The sequence below is a fragment of the Hemiscyllium ocellatum genome, chromosome 46 (genome assembly GCF_020745735.1).
Source record: "Hemiscyllium ocellatum isolate sHemOce1 chromosome 46, sHemOce1.pat.X.cur, whole genome shotgun sequence".
Classification (NCBI taxonomy): Eukaryota; Metazoa; Chordata; class Chondrichthyes; order Orectolobiformes; family Hemiscylliidae; genus Hemiscyllium; species Hemiscyllium ocellatum.
This window is the reverse complement of record NC_083446.1, coordinates 31,173,064-31,188,214: the sequence shown is the minus strand read 5'-3', so window position 1 is coordinate 31,188,214 and position 15,151 is coordinate 31,173,064. Positions and strand designations below refer to the sequence as shown.

Here is a 15,151-nt window from a genome sequence, read left to right as displayed (position 1 = left end):
CTGCATTTTAGGAAAGCAAATCTTAGCAGGACTTATACACGTAATGGTAGGGTCCTAGGGAGTGTTGCTGACCAAAGAGACCTTGGAATGCAGGTTCATAGCTCCTTGAAAGTAGAGTCGCAGGTAGATAGGATAGTGAAGGCGGCATTTGGTATGCTTTCCTTTATTGGTCAGAGTACTGAGTACAGGAGTTGGGAAGTCATGTTGCGGCTGTACAGGACATTGGTTAGGCCACTGTTGGAATATTTTGTGCAATTCCGGTCTCCTTCCTATTGGAAGAGTTGTCGTGAAACTTGAAAGGGTTCAGAAAGATTTACAAGGATGTTGCCAGGATTGGAGGATTTGAGCTACAGGGAGAGGCTGAACAGGCTGGGGCAGTTTTCCCTGGAGCTTCGGAGGCTGAGGGGTGACCTTATAGAGGTTTACAAAATTATGAGGGGCATGGATAGGGTAAATAGACAAAGTATTTTCCCTGGGGTCAGGGAGACAAGAACTCGAAGGCATAGGTTTAGGGTGAGAGGGGAAAGATATAAAAGAGACCTAAGGGGCAACTTTTTCATGCAGAGGGTGGTACGTGTATGGAACGAGCTGCCAGAGGATGTGGTGGAGGATGGTACAATTTCAACATTTAAGAGGCATTTGGATGGGTATATGAATGGGAAGGGTTTGGAAGAATATGGGCCGGGTGCTGACAGGTGAGATTGGATTGGGTTGGGATATCTGTCGGCATGGACGGGTTGGACCGAAGGGTCTGTTTCCGTGCTCTACATCTCTATGACTCTGTCACTCATAGACGTTATAGAAATAAACTGTGTGATCGCTTCTAGAGTAGATTAAAGCTAGAAAGGTTTGTACTTACTGAAGGAAATTACATCAATCGGGACCAGCAGAGTTTACAGAGACTGAGTGTGTTTTAGAGACAGGAAGAGTATTTAGTCATCGTTAGAAATGCAGACACTAATTTATGAGAGAAGCAGGGTCACTCTGCTTTGTGCCCAGAGATAAGGAGGAGTCTAACAGCTGGAGGAGGTTACTAAGGTACAGAGCTTTTTTGTTGTCATGACGGGAAGGTTACAGAGATCATGAAGGTAGCAGGAGTTCAAAAAAGTCACAAAGTCAGGGAGGTTTTTCAGGTCTGGAAAGGACTGCACTGACAGGGATGGCTGAAGGAACTGAAGAGTTGTTTTTCTTCAGTTAAGGAGAGATGTGACAGAACCCGGGAATAAAGGCAAAGGCAGAAACTTGGAGAGTTGTCCTGGTTGGAGGAGCTTACATGGATGGGCAGGATTGTAAAGGCTGATAGAGAAAGGGAAGGTGGTAACTATGAAACAGACAGTGGAGAAACTGACAGACAGAGAAAGGGTTCTGTGGAACAGATGAATTTACAGTCAAGGTGGTGATAATGAAGCCTGAGATTTTTCTCATGTTCCTTGCCCAGCATTGTTCCTACATCATGCCCTCAGGGTGTGAATTAAAGCCCATGAACCCCTCCCTGTGCTGTTTACTGTGAGTGATCTTACCGGCTGCAGGATTTAGTGAAGGATCCAGATCTCCCTCTCCATCTCTCTCTGGCTGACCAACTGTCTTTGATGCGGTTATGGATGAGACAGGAGTTAGGAATTCGGCTGAGACAGGAAATTCTTGAGTACTTACAGGAGACAGAGAAATAGACAGAATGGGAAATTAGACTAATGCAATGAAGGTTACACAATGAAGGAGAATGGCACTGAGTCCCACAGAGATATGGAAATTCCCTTCTCCATCCATGGCCTGTGCAGTTGCTTCCCTCTGGAGTGGAGAATGCTGTTGGCTCAGGATCTGGAGGATCTGCAAGAGCGAGAGACACTGACAGAGGCAGCAATTAGACCCACACAGTGATGGATATCACATGGAGAGAGACTGAGTGAGTGATATCAGCAGACTGCTGGAAGGTGTCAGGATCACACAATGGTATCATCAGAAGTAGTTCTGACCAGTGAGCACTGCTCCCAGGACTCAGGGAGGACTGAGCTATTTTATTGGGATAGGCTCCTCTGGTCCCAGGATTATGTAGTGTGCTATAAACGGACACAGATGAGGAGGGGGACAGGTCTCAGGGAAATGGAAATTCCCAAGTCCAAAGAGAAAGGTTGAAATATTGGAACACCATGGAAATGTGGATGAAGACCAACAGATAGAAACAGTAAGGGACTGAGTTTAATTAAAATACCACAGTGTCAAACAGATTTGTGACAGGAAATTATTGGTTAAAATAAAGTAAATGCCATTTCCGCCCCTCACAATTCCTCATACAACACAAGTGACATCACTTCCGCCCCTCACATCATCGCTGATGTCACACACTCAGTGACTGCCGCTCCCCCCACTGCTGTGTTTTCCAACACTTCCGCCCCCACCAACGCCACTCACCTGCATTCTTCTGACACCCCGCCAGGTCCCACTGTCACCATCCCCATCCCCCCAAAGCCCTGAGGGGAAAGCCACTCCTGCTCATGTCTCCATCCCCATTTCCCCTATCACCACACCCACTCCAGTTAGAGGATCCGTCGCCTCCCCCAGCTCCACACCTACGCCTGGTCCCAGCTCCCAGTCCTGCCGAGTTTTCACCATTCCTCCTGACCTCCCCCTCACTGAGGACGAATGATCAGTCCTCAGCAAAGGCCTCACCTTTATCCCCCTCCGTCCAAACATCAATTAATTTAATGCACACCGTGACATCGAACACTTCTTCCACTGCCTCCGCCTCAGAGCTTACTTTTACAATGAACACTCCCGTCTATTTTCTGAGAACCCCTTTTCCGGCCTCCAACACCCCCCATCCACCTGGACACCCCGTGCTGGCCTATTACCTGCCTTCGATCTCTTCATTTCCAACTTTCACCAACACATTAACCACCTCAACCTATCTACCCCCTCCCCCACTCCAACCTCTCATCCTCACAAGGTGCAGCCCTCCACTTCCTCTGCTCCAATCCCGACCTCACCATCAAACCAGCAGATAAAGGGGGTGCAGTGGTAGTCTGGCATACTGACCTCTACACCGCTGAAGCCATGATGTCAACTCAAAGATACCTCCTCCTACCACCCCCTCTACCATGATCCACCTCCCATCACCAAACCGTCATCTCCCAGAGCATACAGAACCTCATCATCTCAGGAGGAGATCTCCCACCCACAGCTTCCAACCTCATTGTCCAGAATCCCCCATTGCCCAGTTCTACCTCCTTCCCACGATCCACAAGCCTGACCACCCTGGCCGACCTATTGTCTCAGCATGCTCCTACCACACCGACCTCATGTCTGCCTACCTCGACATTGTCCTATCCCCCAGTTCAGGAACTCCCCACATTCGGTTGAGAAACCACTCACACCCTCCACTCCTCCAAGACTTCCGTTTCCCTGGCCCCCAATGCCTCATCTTCACAATGGATATCCAATCTCTCTATACCTCCATCCACCATGACCAGGACCTTCAAAGTCCTCCATTTCTTCATCTCCCGACGTCCACAACAGTACCCTTCCACCAACACTCTCATTCGTTTGGCTGAACTTGTCCTCACCATTAGTAATGTTTCCTTCAAATCCTCCCACTTCCTCCAGACCATGGGCACCCGTATGGGCCCCAGCTCTGCCTGTCTCTTTGTTGGCTACGTAAAACAGTCCATCTTCTGTAGTTACAATGGCACCACTCCCAACGTCTTCCTCCGCAACATTGATGACTGCATTGGCACCACCTCGTGCACCCTTGAGGAAGTTGGGCAATTCATCAAATTCGCCAACACGTTCCATCCTGACCTTAAATTTGCCTGGAACATCTCTGATACCTCCCTCCCCTTCCTGGAACACTCCATCCCCATTAATGACAACCGACTTGACACTGGCATTTTTTACAAACCTACCGACTAACACAGCTGCCTAGATTACATATCTTCCGATCCTACCGCCTGCAAAATTCCCAACCCCTATTCCCAATTCCTCCGCTTCCACCGTACCTGCTCCCATATGGGCCAGTTCCACCACAGAACACACCAAAAAGCCTCCTTCTTTAGAGATCGGAATTTCCCTTCCCACGTGGTAAAGATGCCCTCCAACGCATCTCGTCCACATCCCGCACCTCTGCCCTCAAACCCCACCCCTCCAACTTTAACAAGGGCAGAACACCCCTGGTGCTCACCTTCCACCCTACCAACCTTCGCATAAACCAAATCATCCGCCGCCATCTCCGCCACCTCCAAACGGACCCCACCACCAGGGATATACTTCCCTCCCCACCCCTCTCCACTTTCCGCAAAGACCATTCCCTCTGTGACTACCTGGTCAGCTCCACGCCCATCAAAAACCCACCCTCCCTTCCTGGCACCTTCTCCTGCCACCGCAGGAATTGAAAAACCTGCGCCCACACCTCTTCCCTCACCAACATCCAAGGCCCCAAAGGAGCCTTCCATATCCATCAAAGTTTTACCTGCACATCCACCAATATCATTTATTGTATCCGCTGCTCCCGATGCAGTCTCCCCTACATTGGGGAAACTGGACACATCCTAGCAGAGCGCTTTAGGGAACATCTCTGGTACACCTGTTCCAATCAAACCCACCGCCCTGTGACCCAACATTTCAACTCCCCCCCCCCCACTCTGCCGAGGACATGGAGGTCCTGGGCTTCCTCCACCGCCACTTCCTCACCACCCAACGCCTGGAGGAAGAACGCCTCACCTTCCGCCTCAGAACACATCAACCCCGGGGCATCAATGTGGACTTCACCAGTTTCCTCATTTCCCCTTCCCCCATCTCACCCCCACCTCCAGACTTCCAGCTCAGCACCGCCCTCATAACCTGTCCTAATGACTTATCTCCCTTCCCACCTATCCAGTCCTTCCTCATCTCTGACCTATCACCCCCATCCCCAACCACATTCACCCACTGTACTCATTGCTACCTTCCCCCATCCTCCACTCTGACTATCACCTTCTTCTCCACCCCATTCACCTATTTTACTCTATGCTACTTTCTCCCCATTCCCACCCCCTTCTCATTTATCTCCCCACTCTGCAGGCTGTCGTCTTCTGTTCCTGATGAAGGGCTTTTGCCCGAAACATCAATTTTCCTGTTCCTCGGATGCTGCCTGACCTGCCGTACTTTTCCAGCACCACTCTAATCTAGACCCTGGTTTCCAGCATCTGCACTCCTTGTTTTTACCTTATTGGAAGAGGAGACTCTACCGAGATAAGGCATGTTGTAGACACTGAACAAAGTACAGGGATTGGGATGGTCATCTGGAATGAAGTACATTTCAAATATGTGGAGGGACGACCGGGAAGGGAGGAGGTTACAGCGATAGGATTTGTTACAGGAATTAAAAATTATTAAAGACACTGGACTACAAGACATGCCATAGATACAGTATTGCAGAGTAGTGAGCTTTAATATAAAAGAACTTATATTGGGGCGGGGATTGAGCCTGGTGTGTGTGTGTGTGTGTGTGTGTGTGTGTGTGTGTGTGCGTGCGCGCGCGTGTACTGTCCTCCCCTCCAGGCCTGTATCTATGTCATGTTGTGTTAACAGATGTTTGGAGCCCTCTCATTGTTCTTTGCTCTGTGCACTGTGGGGGATCTTACCTCACTACAGGATTTATTGAAGGCTCCAGATCCCCTTCCCCTTTGTCTCTCTCTCTCTGGCAGACTAACTGCGTTCAATGAGGTGATGGACGATCCACCCAGCAGCTGGGAAGGCTATTGAGTCAGGACTTTCCTGAGTACCTACAGGAGACAGAGAAATATATAGAATGGGAAATTAAACAGACGCAGTGAGGGTTACACATGGAGAATGGCACGAAGTTCCACAGAGATCAGGAAAATGGAGCGATATTAAGTAATAGCCCCAGATTGCTGGAAGATGTCAGGATCACACAGTCCTGTTGGAAGAATGAGTTTAGCTTCATGATGTCCTGGTATCAGTGCTCAGGGATGAGCACCCACTGAGCAGGTGAAGTAATGGCCTAGTGCTCTTATTGTGAGAGAATGTATCCAAAACCTCAGCTAATGTTCAGGGGAGGCAGGATTGAATCCCGCCATCTGAAAAGGAGATATTTGAAATCAATAATTTTAAAAATACTAATTAACAATCCACAATTAAGTATGAAACCATTCCTGAAGTACAACAAATCGAAACACTTGTCCTTTAGAGAAGGACATCTGCCCATTCTGACATGGTCTGCACGACGTACCCACAGCAAAGTGTTTGCCTCTCGATTACCCTCTGAAATGGCCGAGCAAGTTACTCAGCTCAAGGGCTTCTAGGATTGGGCAAGAAAGGCTGGTCAGCCAGAGACACCCACATCCCATACCTGATTTTAAAAAAATCTATTAGGATGGTACCCCTGGAACTGTGCTGGGACCTGTGCCCTGGCCAATCATGTCGGTAGGTTTATGGACAGGGCATTAAACTGACAGAGAGGATGCAGGTGAAAGGAGCTTTCCAAATCCAAAGGGAAAAGGTGAAGCAATGGAACAACATGGGAATGTGGCTGAAGACAAGCAGAAAGGAACAGGATGGGACAGAGTTTTACTAAAATTGTACATCAGCAAATAGATTTGTGACAGAAAATTGTGGAAGAGAGTATATTATGTTTTTCTTAAACGGACACCGTTGCTGCAATAAGGTCAATGGATTTGTGACACAGCGATAAAAGAGATTTTGGACACCAGGGAGACATGGATAAAGGGTGAATAAAAATATTCAGTGGTTCGTAATCTCGTGAAAACTCAGGCAAAATGGGCATCGTTAACAATAATGGGTAAGGAAGGCATTACAGAGAAAGCATTTGGCCGCAGATTATGAAGTAGAGTCAGTCTGAATGTAATTTCTGGCTACTATTTGCCAAGGACACAAGCAGGAGAACAGTTTTAGCCACCGAACAGTATTTTGTTGCTCATCACTGCATTAAACAGGAACTCATTGGAATTTTATAACAAAGGCATTGTGATAATTTTGGAAATCTTCAATATTTGTATAATCTGGGACAATCACACGGACAACATTGACATTGGAACAGGAGTACGGTTATTTTTTTTTCAGTGTTTCTTTGAAAAACACATTGTGCAACTGTTAAGGGACATAACTATCGCAGAGCGACCGTGTAATGAAACTTAGTGAATGAGGAATGTCACCTGCAGAGATCCTTCGGGAAATTGTGATAAAGTGCAGTTTAAATAAATATAAAGTTTTAAAGTGAATCACAAAAAGGACAAGCTACAACTAGGAACAAAAATAGCCAATGACATGATTTTGAGAGGAGAACTGACCAAGGTAAACAGGCTAAACAGACTGAAATATGTGCCTGTAAATGAACAGTGGGAAACATTTGAATGGACAATGCAAAACACTCAACAAAAGAACAGTCAATTGAAACATTAAAAACCTCAGCAAGAAATTCCCACTGATCCCTCACTCCGGACAAAAGGGATCATACTAGATTATGAGGCTGAGAAGATCACCAAAAAGTCCTTCAAATCCTGAAGTGAGAGTGTGTTTTAGGAGTAAATGTTAAATAGATTGCAAAGGGTCTGGTAGCAGGAGGAGGGCTGTCGGAAAGGGAACCATGGTCAGGGTTTATTGACACAATAGGAACAGGGAGAGGTGAAGGTGCTGGAGATGATGAGAGAGTGTTACAGAGAGTGGTCAGGGTGAACTGTGTTACAAAACCAGTACAGATTGCTGCGGCGGGAGGGGTTTGCAGAGGTAGGGAGAGACATATGTAGTTTTATTTATTCATTCATGGGATGTGGGTGTCACGATTGGACCAGCATTCTGCTGCTAATTACCCAGAGTATAGCACAGAGTCAGCCATATTGCTGTGGGTCTGGTCTCACGTGCAGGCCAGACCAGGTTAGAATGTCAGATGTTCTTCTCTAAAGGACGTAAGTGAACCAGATGAGTACTTCCTACTGGTCAACAATGCTTTTATGTACAGCCACAGCATGACATCCCAACTCCTACTCTCAATGCTCTGCCTAATGAAGGTAACCATCCCAAACACCTGCTTCACCAGCCTGTCTCCCTGTGACACCACATACAGAGAACTGTGTACCTGCATCCCTGGGTCACTGACTGACAACACCACCCAGGGCCCGAACAGTAACTGTACAGGTCCCACCCTGGTTTGTTTCACCACAATGCAACACTTCACATTTATCTAATTAAACTCCATCTGCTATTCTTCAGCCCACTATCCCAGCAGTACTGTTCATCCTGTTGTATCTTGGATAAATTTCTTCACGATCCACTTTACCAACAATTTCAGTGTCACTCAAAAAAACGTACTTACCGCAAAACTAATGCTCCCATCCAAACCATTTATCCAAATGACAAACAACAGGGGACCCACTCCACCGCTGGTCACATGCTTCCAGTCAGAAAGACAACATGTCTCCCATCACCCTCTGTCTCCTATCATCAAGCCCAATTTTGTATCCAGTTGACTAGTTCCTCCTGAATGCCATATCCTTTTACATTGATCTGAACTTATTACCCAGTTTACCATACGGAACGTAGAACACAGAACAATACAGCACAAGACCCTTCGGCCATGATGCCATGTCCATCTTTTACCCGACTGTAAGATCCAACTAACTGACATACCCTTCATTTTGCTACCATCCATGTGCCTATCCAAGAGTCTGTGAAAATATCCCATTCTACCCACCCACCACTCTTTGTAAAGAACCTACATCTGAAATCTCCGCTTTCCCATCCTCCAATCAACTTCCAATCATGCCCCCTTGTACCATGTATGCCAAGGGATAAAGAGGTCTCTCTTTGTTCACTCTATCTTTGCCTCACACCACCTTGTTCACTTCTACCAAATCACACCACACCCTTCTTCACTCCAATAAGAAATGCCTTAGCTCCCTCAACCTTTCTTCATAAGACATGCTCTCCAGTACAGGCAGCATCCTGGTAAATCTCCTCTTTACCCTCTCTCAAGCTTCCACATCCTTCCTGTAATGAGGTGATCAAAACTGAACACAATATTCTAACTGGGATCTAAACAGGGCTGTACAGAGCTGCAGCATAACCTCATGGCCTTAAATCTCAATCCCCCAGCGAATGAAAGCCAATACAACATATTTTTTCTTAACAACACGATCAGCTTGGGTGGCAAACTTGATGGATCTCTGGTCATGAAATCCAAGATCCATCTGTTGCTCCACACTATCCAGTATTCTGCCTTTTCCCTGCATTCAAGTCTCACCTTCCAAAATTCATCACTTCGCACTTTTCCAGATTTTACTTTATCTGCCACTTCTCAGCCCAGCTCTACATCCTGTCAATGTCCCATTGCAACCTCCAGCAGACATCCACACTATTCACCACTCCACCAACCTTCGTCTCATTGGTAAACTTACTAACCCACTCTTCCACTCACACATCCAAGTCATTCATAAAATCACCAAGAGCAGAGGTCCTGTAACCTCTCCGTGCAGAAAACCACTGGTCACCGAGCTCCAGGCTGAATGCTTTCCATCTGTCATCACCCTCTGTCTTCTATGGACCAGGAATTCTGTATTCAGACTGGCAGGTTTCCCTGTATTCCATGTTCTGTACTTTCTCAATGAGCCATAAATGTGTTTTGTCACATTCTCAAAGGATTCAATAAGATTTGTGAGTCATGACCTGTCCCTACCAAAGCCATGATGACTTTCTCGAATCAAACTATGGTTTTCCAAGGAATCATAAATCCTGTATCTCAGAGTCTTCAATAATCTGCACATCACAGACAGAAGACTGACAGGTCTGTAATTCCCAGGATTATCTCCATTCCCTTTCTTGAACAACACATGGCTGATTCACCTAACCTGCACATCTTTGGGCTGTGGGTGGAAACCGGAGCACCCGGAGGAAACCCATGCAGACATGGAGAGAATGTGCAAACTCCACACAGTCAGGTGCCTGGGGCTGGAATTGTAATCGCGTCCCTAGTGCTGTGACGCAGCAGTGCTAACCACTGACCCACTGTGCTGCCCCGTGTAACTCTCTAGAGCCCTCCTTCTGATCCTTGGTTCCTCAACCTTAAGTCAGCTTCCTTCTTCACCTTGACTAGATGTTCTACATCGCTTGGAACCTTGGCAAATGCTTTGCTGAAGTCCATGTAGACAACGCTGACTGCTCTGCCTTCATCTATCTCTTGGCCACCTCCTCGAAGAGTCAATCCAGTTTGTGAAACACGGTTTCCCACTCACAAAGCCATGCTGAATATCTCGAATCAGCCCTTGCCTTTCCAAATATAGAGCAGCATCTCAGGAATAGAGAATTCGACGTTTCGAGCATAAGCCCTTCATCAGGAATAGGGCTTATGCTCGAAACGTCGAATTCTCTATTCCTGAGATGCTGCCTAACCTGCTGTGCTTTGACCAGCAACACATTTGCAGCTGTGATCTCCAGCATCTGCAGACCTCATTTTTTACTTTTCCAAATATAGAACATAGAACATAGAAGGATACAGCGCAGTACAGGCCCTTCGGCCCTCGATGTTGCGCCGACCGAATCCTACCTAACCTATACTAGCCCAATAACTTCCAAATGCCTATCCAATGCCCGCTTAAATGACCATAAAGAAGGAGAGTTCACCACTGATACGGGCAGGGCATTCCATGAACTCACAACCCGCTGTGTGAAGAATCTACCCCTAACATCTGTCCTATACCTACCACCCCTTAATTTAAAGCTATGTCCCCTAGTAACACCTGACTCCATTAGCGGTAAAAGGTTCTTAGTATCTACCCTATCTAAACCCCTAATCATCTTATACACTTCTATCAGATCTCCCCTAAACCTTCTCTTCTCCAATGAGAACAGCCCCAAGTGCCTCAGCCTTTCCTCATAAGATTTTCCTACCATTCCAGGCAACATCCAGGTAAACCTCCTCTGCACTCGTTCTAAAGCTTCCACATCCTTCCTATAGTATGGCGACCAAAACTGCACACAATACTCCAGATGAGGCCGCACCAGAGTCTTATACAACTGCAACATGACCTCAGGACTCCGGAACTCAATTCCTCTGCCAATAAAGCCCAGTACACCATATGCCTTCCTCACAGCACTATTTACCTGGGTGGCAACTTTCAGAGATCTGTGTACATGGACACCAAGATCCCTCTGCTCATCCACACTACCAAGTAGCCTACCATTAGCCCAGTAATCCATCATCTTGTTATTCCTACCAAAGTGAACGACTTCGCACTTAGCTACATTGAATTCCATTTGCCACATTTCCGCCCAGCTCTGCAACTTATCTATATCCCGCTGTAACCTACCACTTCCTTCCTCACTATCCACAACTCCACCGACTTTTGTGTCATCCGCAAACTTGCTTACCCAGCTTTCAAGTCCTTCCTCTAGATCATTTATAAAGATAACAAAAAGCAATGGTCCCAAAACAGATCCTTGTGGTACACCGCTAGTAACTGCGCTCCAAGATGAACATAATCCATCAACTACTACCCTCTGTCTCCTTCCAGCCAGCCAATTCCTAATCCAAACCTCTAATGGATCCTCAATGCCATACCTCCGAAGTTTTAGCATTAGCCTACCATGGGGAACCTTATCGAACGCCTTACTAAAATCCATATACACAACATCTACTGCTTTACCTCATCCACTTCCTTAGTCACCTTCTCAAAGAACTCAATAAGGTTTGTGAGGCACGACCTGCCCTTCACAAAACCATGCTGGCTATCCCTGATCACGTTATTCCTACCCAGATGTTCATAAATCTTATCCCTTATCATTCTCTCTAAGACTTTGCCCACCACTGAAGTCAGACTCACTGGCCTATAGTTACTAGGGCTATCCCTACTCCCTTTCTTGAACAATGGGACCACATTCGCTATCCTCCAGTCCTCTGGTACTATTCCCGTTGACAATGACGACATAAAAATCCAGGCCAATGGCTCTGCTATCTCCTCCCTAGCTTACCATAGGATCCTGGGGTAAATGCCATCAGGCCCAGGAGACTTATCTATATTCATCCTTTCCAATATTCCCAAAACTTCTTCCCTGCATATTTCCAGGGCATCCATTCTAATTATTTGTGATTCCATATTCACATCAGCAACAGTGTCCTGTTCCTGAGTGAATACTGATGAAAAGTACTGATTTAATGTGTCTCCAATCTCCTCCGCCTCCACACACAACTTCCCACTACTATCCTTGACTGGACCGATACCTACCCTAGTCATCCTTTTATTCTTGACATACCTATAGAAAGCCTTTGGGTTTTCCCTAATCCTACCAGCTGAAGACTTTTCATGTCCCCTTCTCGCTTCTCTTAGCTCCCTCTTTAGCTCCTTCCTGGCTACCTTATAACTCTCAATCGCCCCTACTGAACCTTCACGCCTCATCTTTACATATGCCGCCTTCTTCCCTTTCACAAGGGACTCCAATTCCTTACTAAACCACGGCTGCCTCACAAGGCCCTTTACACCATGTCTGACTGGTACATACCTATCGAGGACACGCAGTAGCTGCTCCTTGAACAATCCCCACATCTCATTAGTGTTCTTCTCTTGAAGCCTGTTTTTCCAATCCACACATCCTAAGTCATGCCTCAATGCATCATAATTTCCCTGCCCCCAGCTATAGCTCTTGCCCTGCGGCGCACGATTATCCCTCTCCATCACTAAAGTAAAAGTCACCGAGTTGTGGTCACTGTCCCCGAAGTGCTCACCTACCTCCAAGTCTAACACCTGGCCTGGTTCATTACCTAGAACCAAATCCAATATAGCCTCCCCTCGTGTTGGCCTGTCGACATATTGTGTCAGGAAACCCTCCTGCACACATTGTACAAACACCGACCCATCTAATGAACTCGAGCTATAGCTCTCCCAGTCAATATCTGGGAAGTTAAAGTCCCCCATAACAACCACCCTGCTACCTTCACTCTTTTCCTGAATCATCCTCGCAATATTATCCTCTACTTCTCTAGGACTATTAGGAGGCCTGTAGAAAACACCTAACAGGGTGACCTCACCTTTCCTATTTCTAACCTCAGCCCAAACTACCTCAGATGGCAAGTCCTCTTCCATCGTCCATTCTACTGCTGTGATACTGTCTTTGACAAGTAATGCCACGCCTCCCCCTTTTTTACCCCCATGTCTGATCCTACTAAAACATTTGAACCCTGGAACGTGCAACAACCATTCTTGTCCCTGTTCTACCCACGTCTCTGTAATGGCCACAACATCGAAGTCCCAGGTACCAACCCACGCTGCAAGTTCACCTACCTTATTCCTTATACTTCTGGCATTGAAGTATACACACTTCAATCCACCTTTCTGGTTACAGGCACCCTCCTTAGAGATCGCTGCATTATTCCTAACCTCCCTACACTCAAGGTCCTGTACCCTAAAGCTACAGTCCTGGTTCCCATGCCCCCGCGGAGTTAGTTTAAACCCTCCCAAAGAGCACTAGCAAACCTCCCCCCAAGGATACTGGTGCCCCTCAGGTTCAGGTGTAGCCCATCCTTTTTATAGAGGTCCCACCTTCCCCAGAAAGGACCCCAGTTGTCCAGAAACCGGAATCCCTCCCTCCTGCACCATCCCTGTAGCCACGCATTTAACTGCTCTCTCTCCCTATTCCTCGACTCTCTATCACGTGGCACGGGTAACAAACCAGAGACTACAACTCTGTTTGTTCTAACTCTGAGCTTCCAACCTAGCTCCCTGAAAGCCTGTCTGACATCCTCACCCTTCTTCCTACCTATATCGTTGGTGCCAACGTGGACCACGATCTGGGGCTGCTCCCACTCCCCCTTAAGGACCCGGAAAACACGATCAGCGACATCACGTACCCTTGCACCTGGGAGGCAACATACAAAACGTGAGTCCCTGTCGCCCCCACAAAACCGTCTGTCTGTACCCCTCACTATCGAGTCCCCAAGAACTATTGCTGTACCTTTCTCCACCCTACCCTTCTGAGCAACGGGGCCAGGCTCCGTGCCAGAGGCCTGAACCTCGTTGCTTGCCCCTGGTAAGTCATCCCCCCCACAAGTATCCAGAACGGTATACTTGTTCTTGAGAGGAATGACCGCAGGGGGTCCCTGCACTGGCTTCCTCCTCCCACTCCCCCTCACTGTCACCCATCTATCTTGAACTTTCGGAGTAACTACTTGCCTAAAGCTCCGATCTATGACCTCCTCTGCCTCCCGAAAACCTTGACACAGCACAGCTGACGAGACGAGCGCTGCACATGGTCAGTGTGGGGATTGAACCCACGACCTTGGCGTTATTAGCACCACGCTCTAACCAGCTGAGCTAACCGACCCCATATATGTCGCTCCTTTCTCTCAGAAACTCCTCTAACAACTTACCCAGCACTGGCTCACTGGGCTGTGATTTCCTGGCTTTTCCCTGCAGTCCTAAAGTGATGGAATAGCATTAGCCACCCTCCACTCTTCCGGAAACTCACTGTGTCTGTTGATAATATAAATATCTCTGTTAGGGACACTGCAATCTCTTCCCTAGCTTCCCATAATATTCAAGGATAGACCCAATGAGCTACTGAGGATTGATCTACCTTTATTTGTTTTATGATTCCAGCACTTTCTCTTCTCTGGTGAGGATTCTTTCCAAGACATCACTATTTATTTCCCCAAGTTCCCGAGCTTCCATGTCTTTCTCCACAGTAACTTCTGACATCACTATTTTGTCTAATATCTCACCCATCTCCTGATAGTTAAGGTGCCCTATTCTCTACCAAGTTACTCTTTAGCCCTTATTGAAACTTGTGTAAAGGTTTCTGAAAATGCAAATAAACCGCATCCTCGGTACAACTACCCCTACACCCGTATCTACTCTGCCATTTATACTCACATCAATAAAAATACAATCCTACAGGCTCAAAGCAACATTCTCTTTTTACTAAAAGTGTTTCTCAGGGTCCAGTTATTGTTCACTGACATATCCTTTCAAACATATTTTAGCTCCCGACCTACTCTCAGGCTAACACTGTTTGGTTTCAGACTGGCAGCAGAAAGGGTCATGGGAGTTCGTGTTTAACAATCTGAAAAAAGGGAGCTTACAGGTTCAACAGTTAATAGATTTTTTGGAAATAAGGAGGGTCATGGGGACTGAAGGACATTATGGAGATAGGGAGT

General features: G+C 47.0%; 1 non-coding gene across 1 annotated transcript; it reads right to left on the bottom strand.

Annotated features, from left to right (window-relative positions):
* Window positions 1-14,245: 14,245 nt before the first annotated feature.
* On the bottom strand, window positions 14,246-14,319 carry trnai-aau (transfer RNA isoleucine (anticodon AAU)). Its single transcript has one exon. It is a non-coding gene; the product is annotated as a tRNA-Ile (tRNA).
* Between the last annotated feature and the right edge of the window lie 832 nt (window positions 14,320-15,151).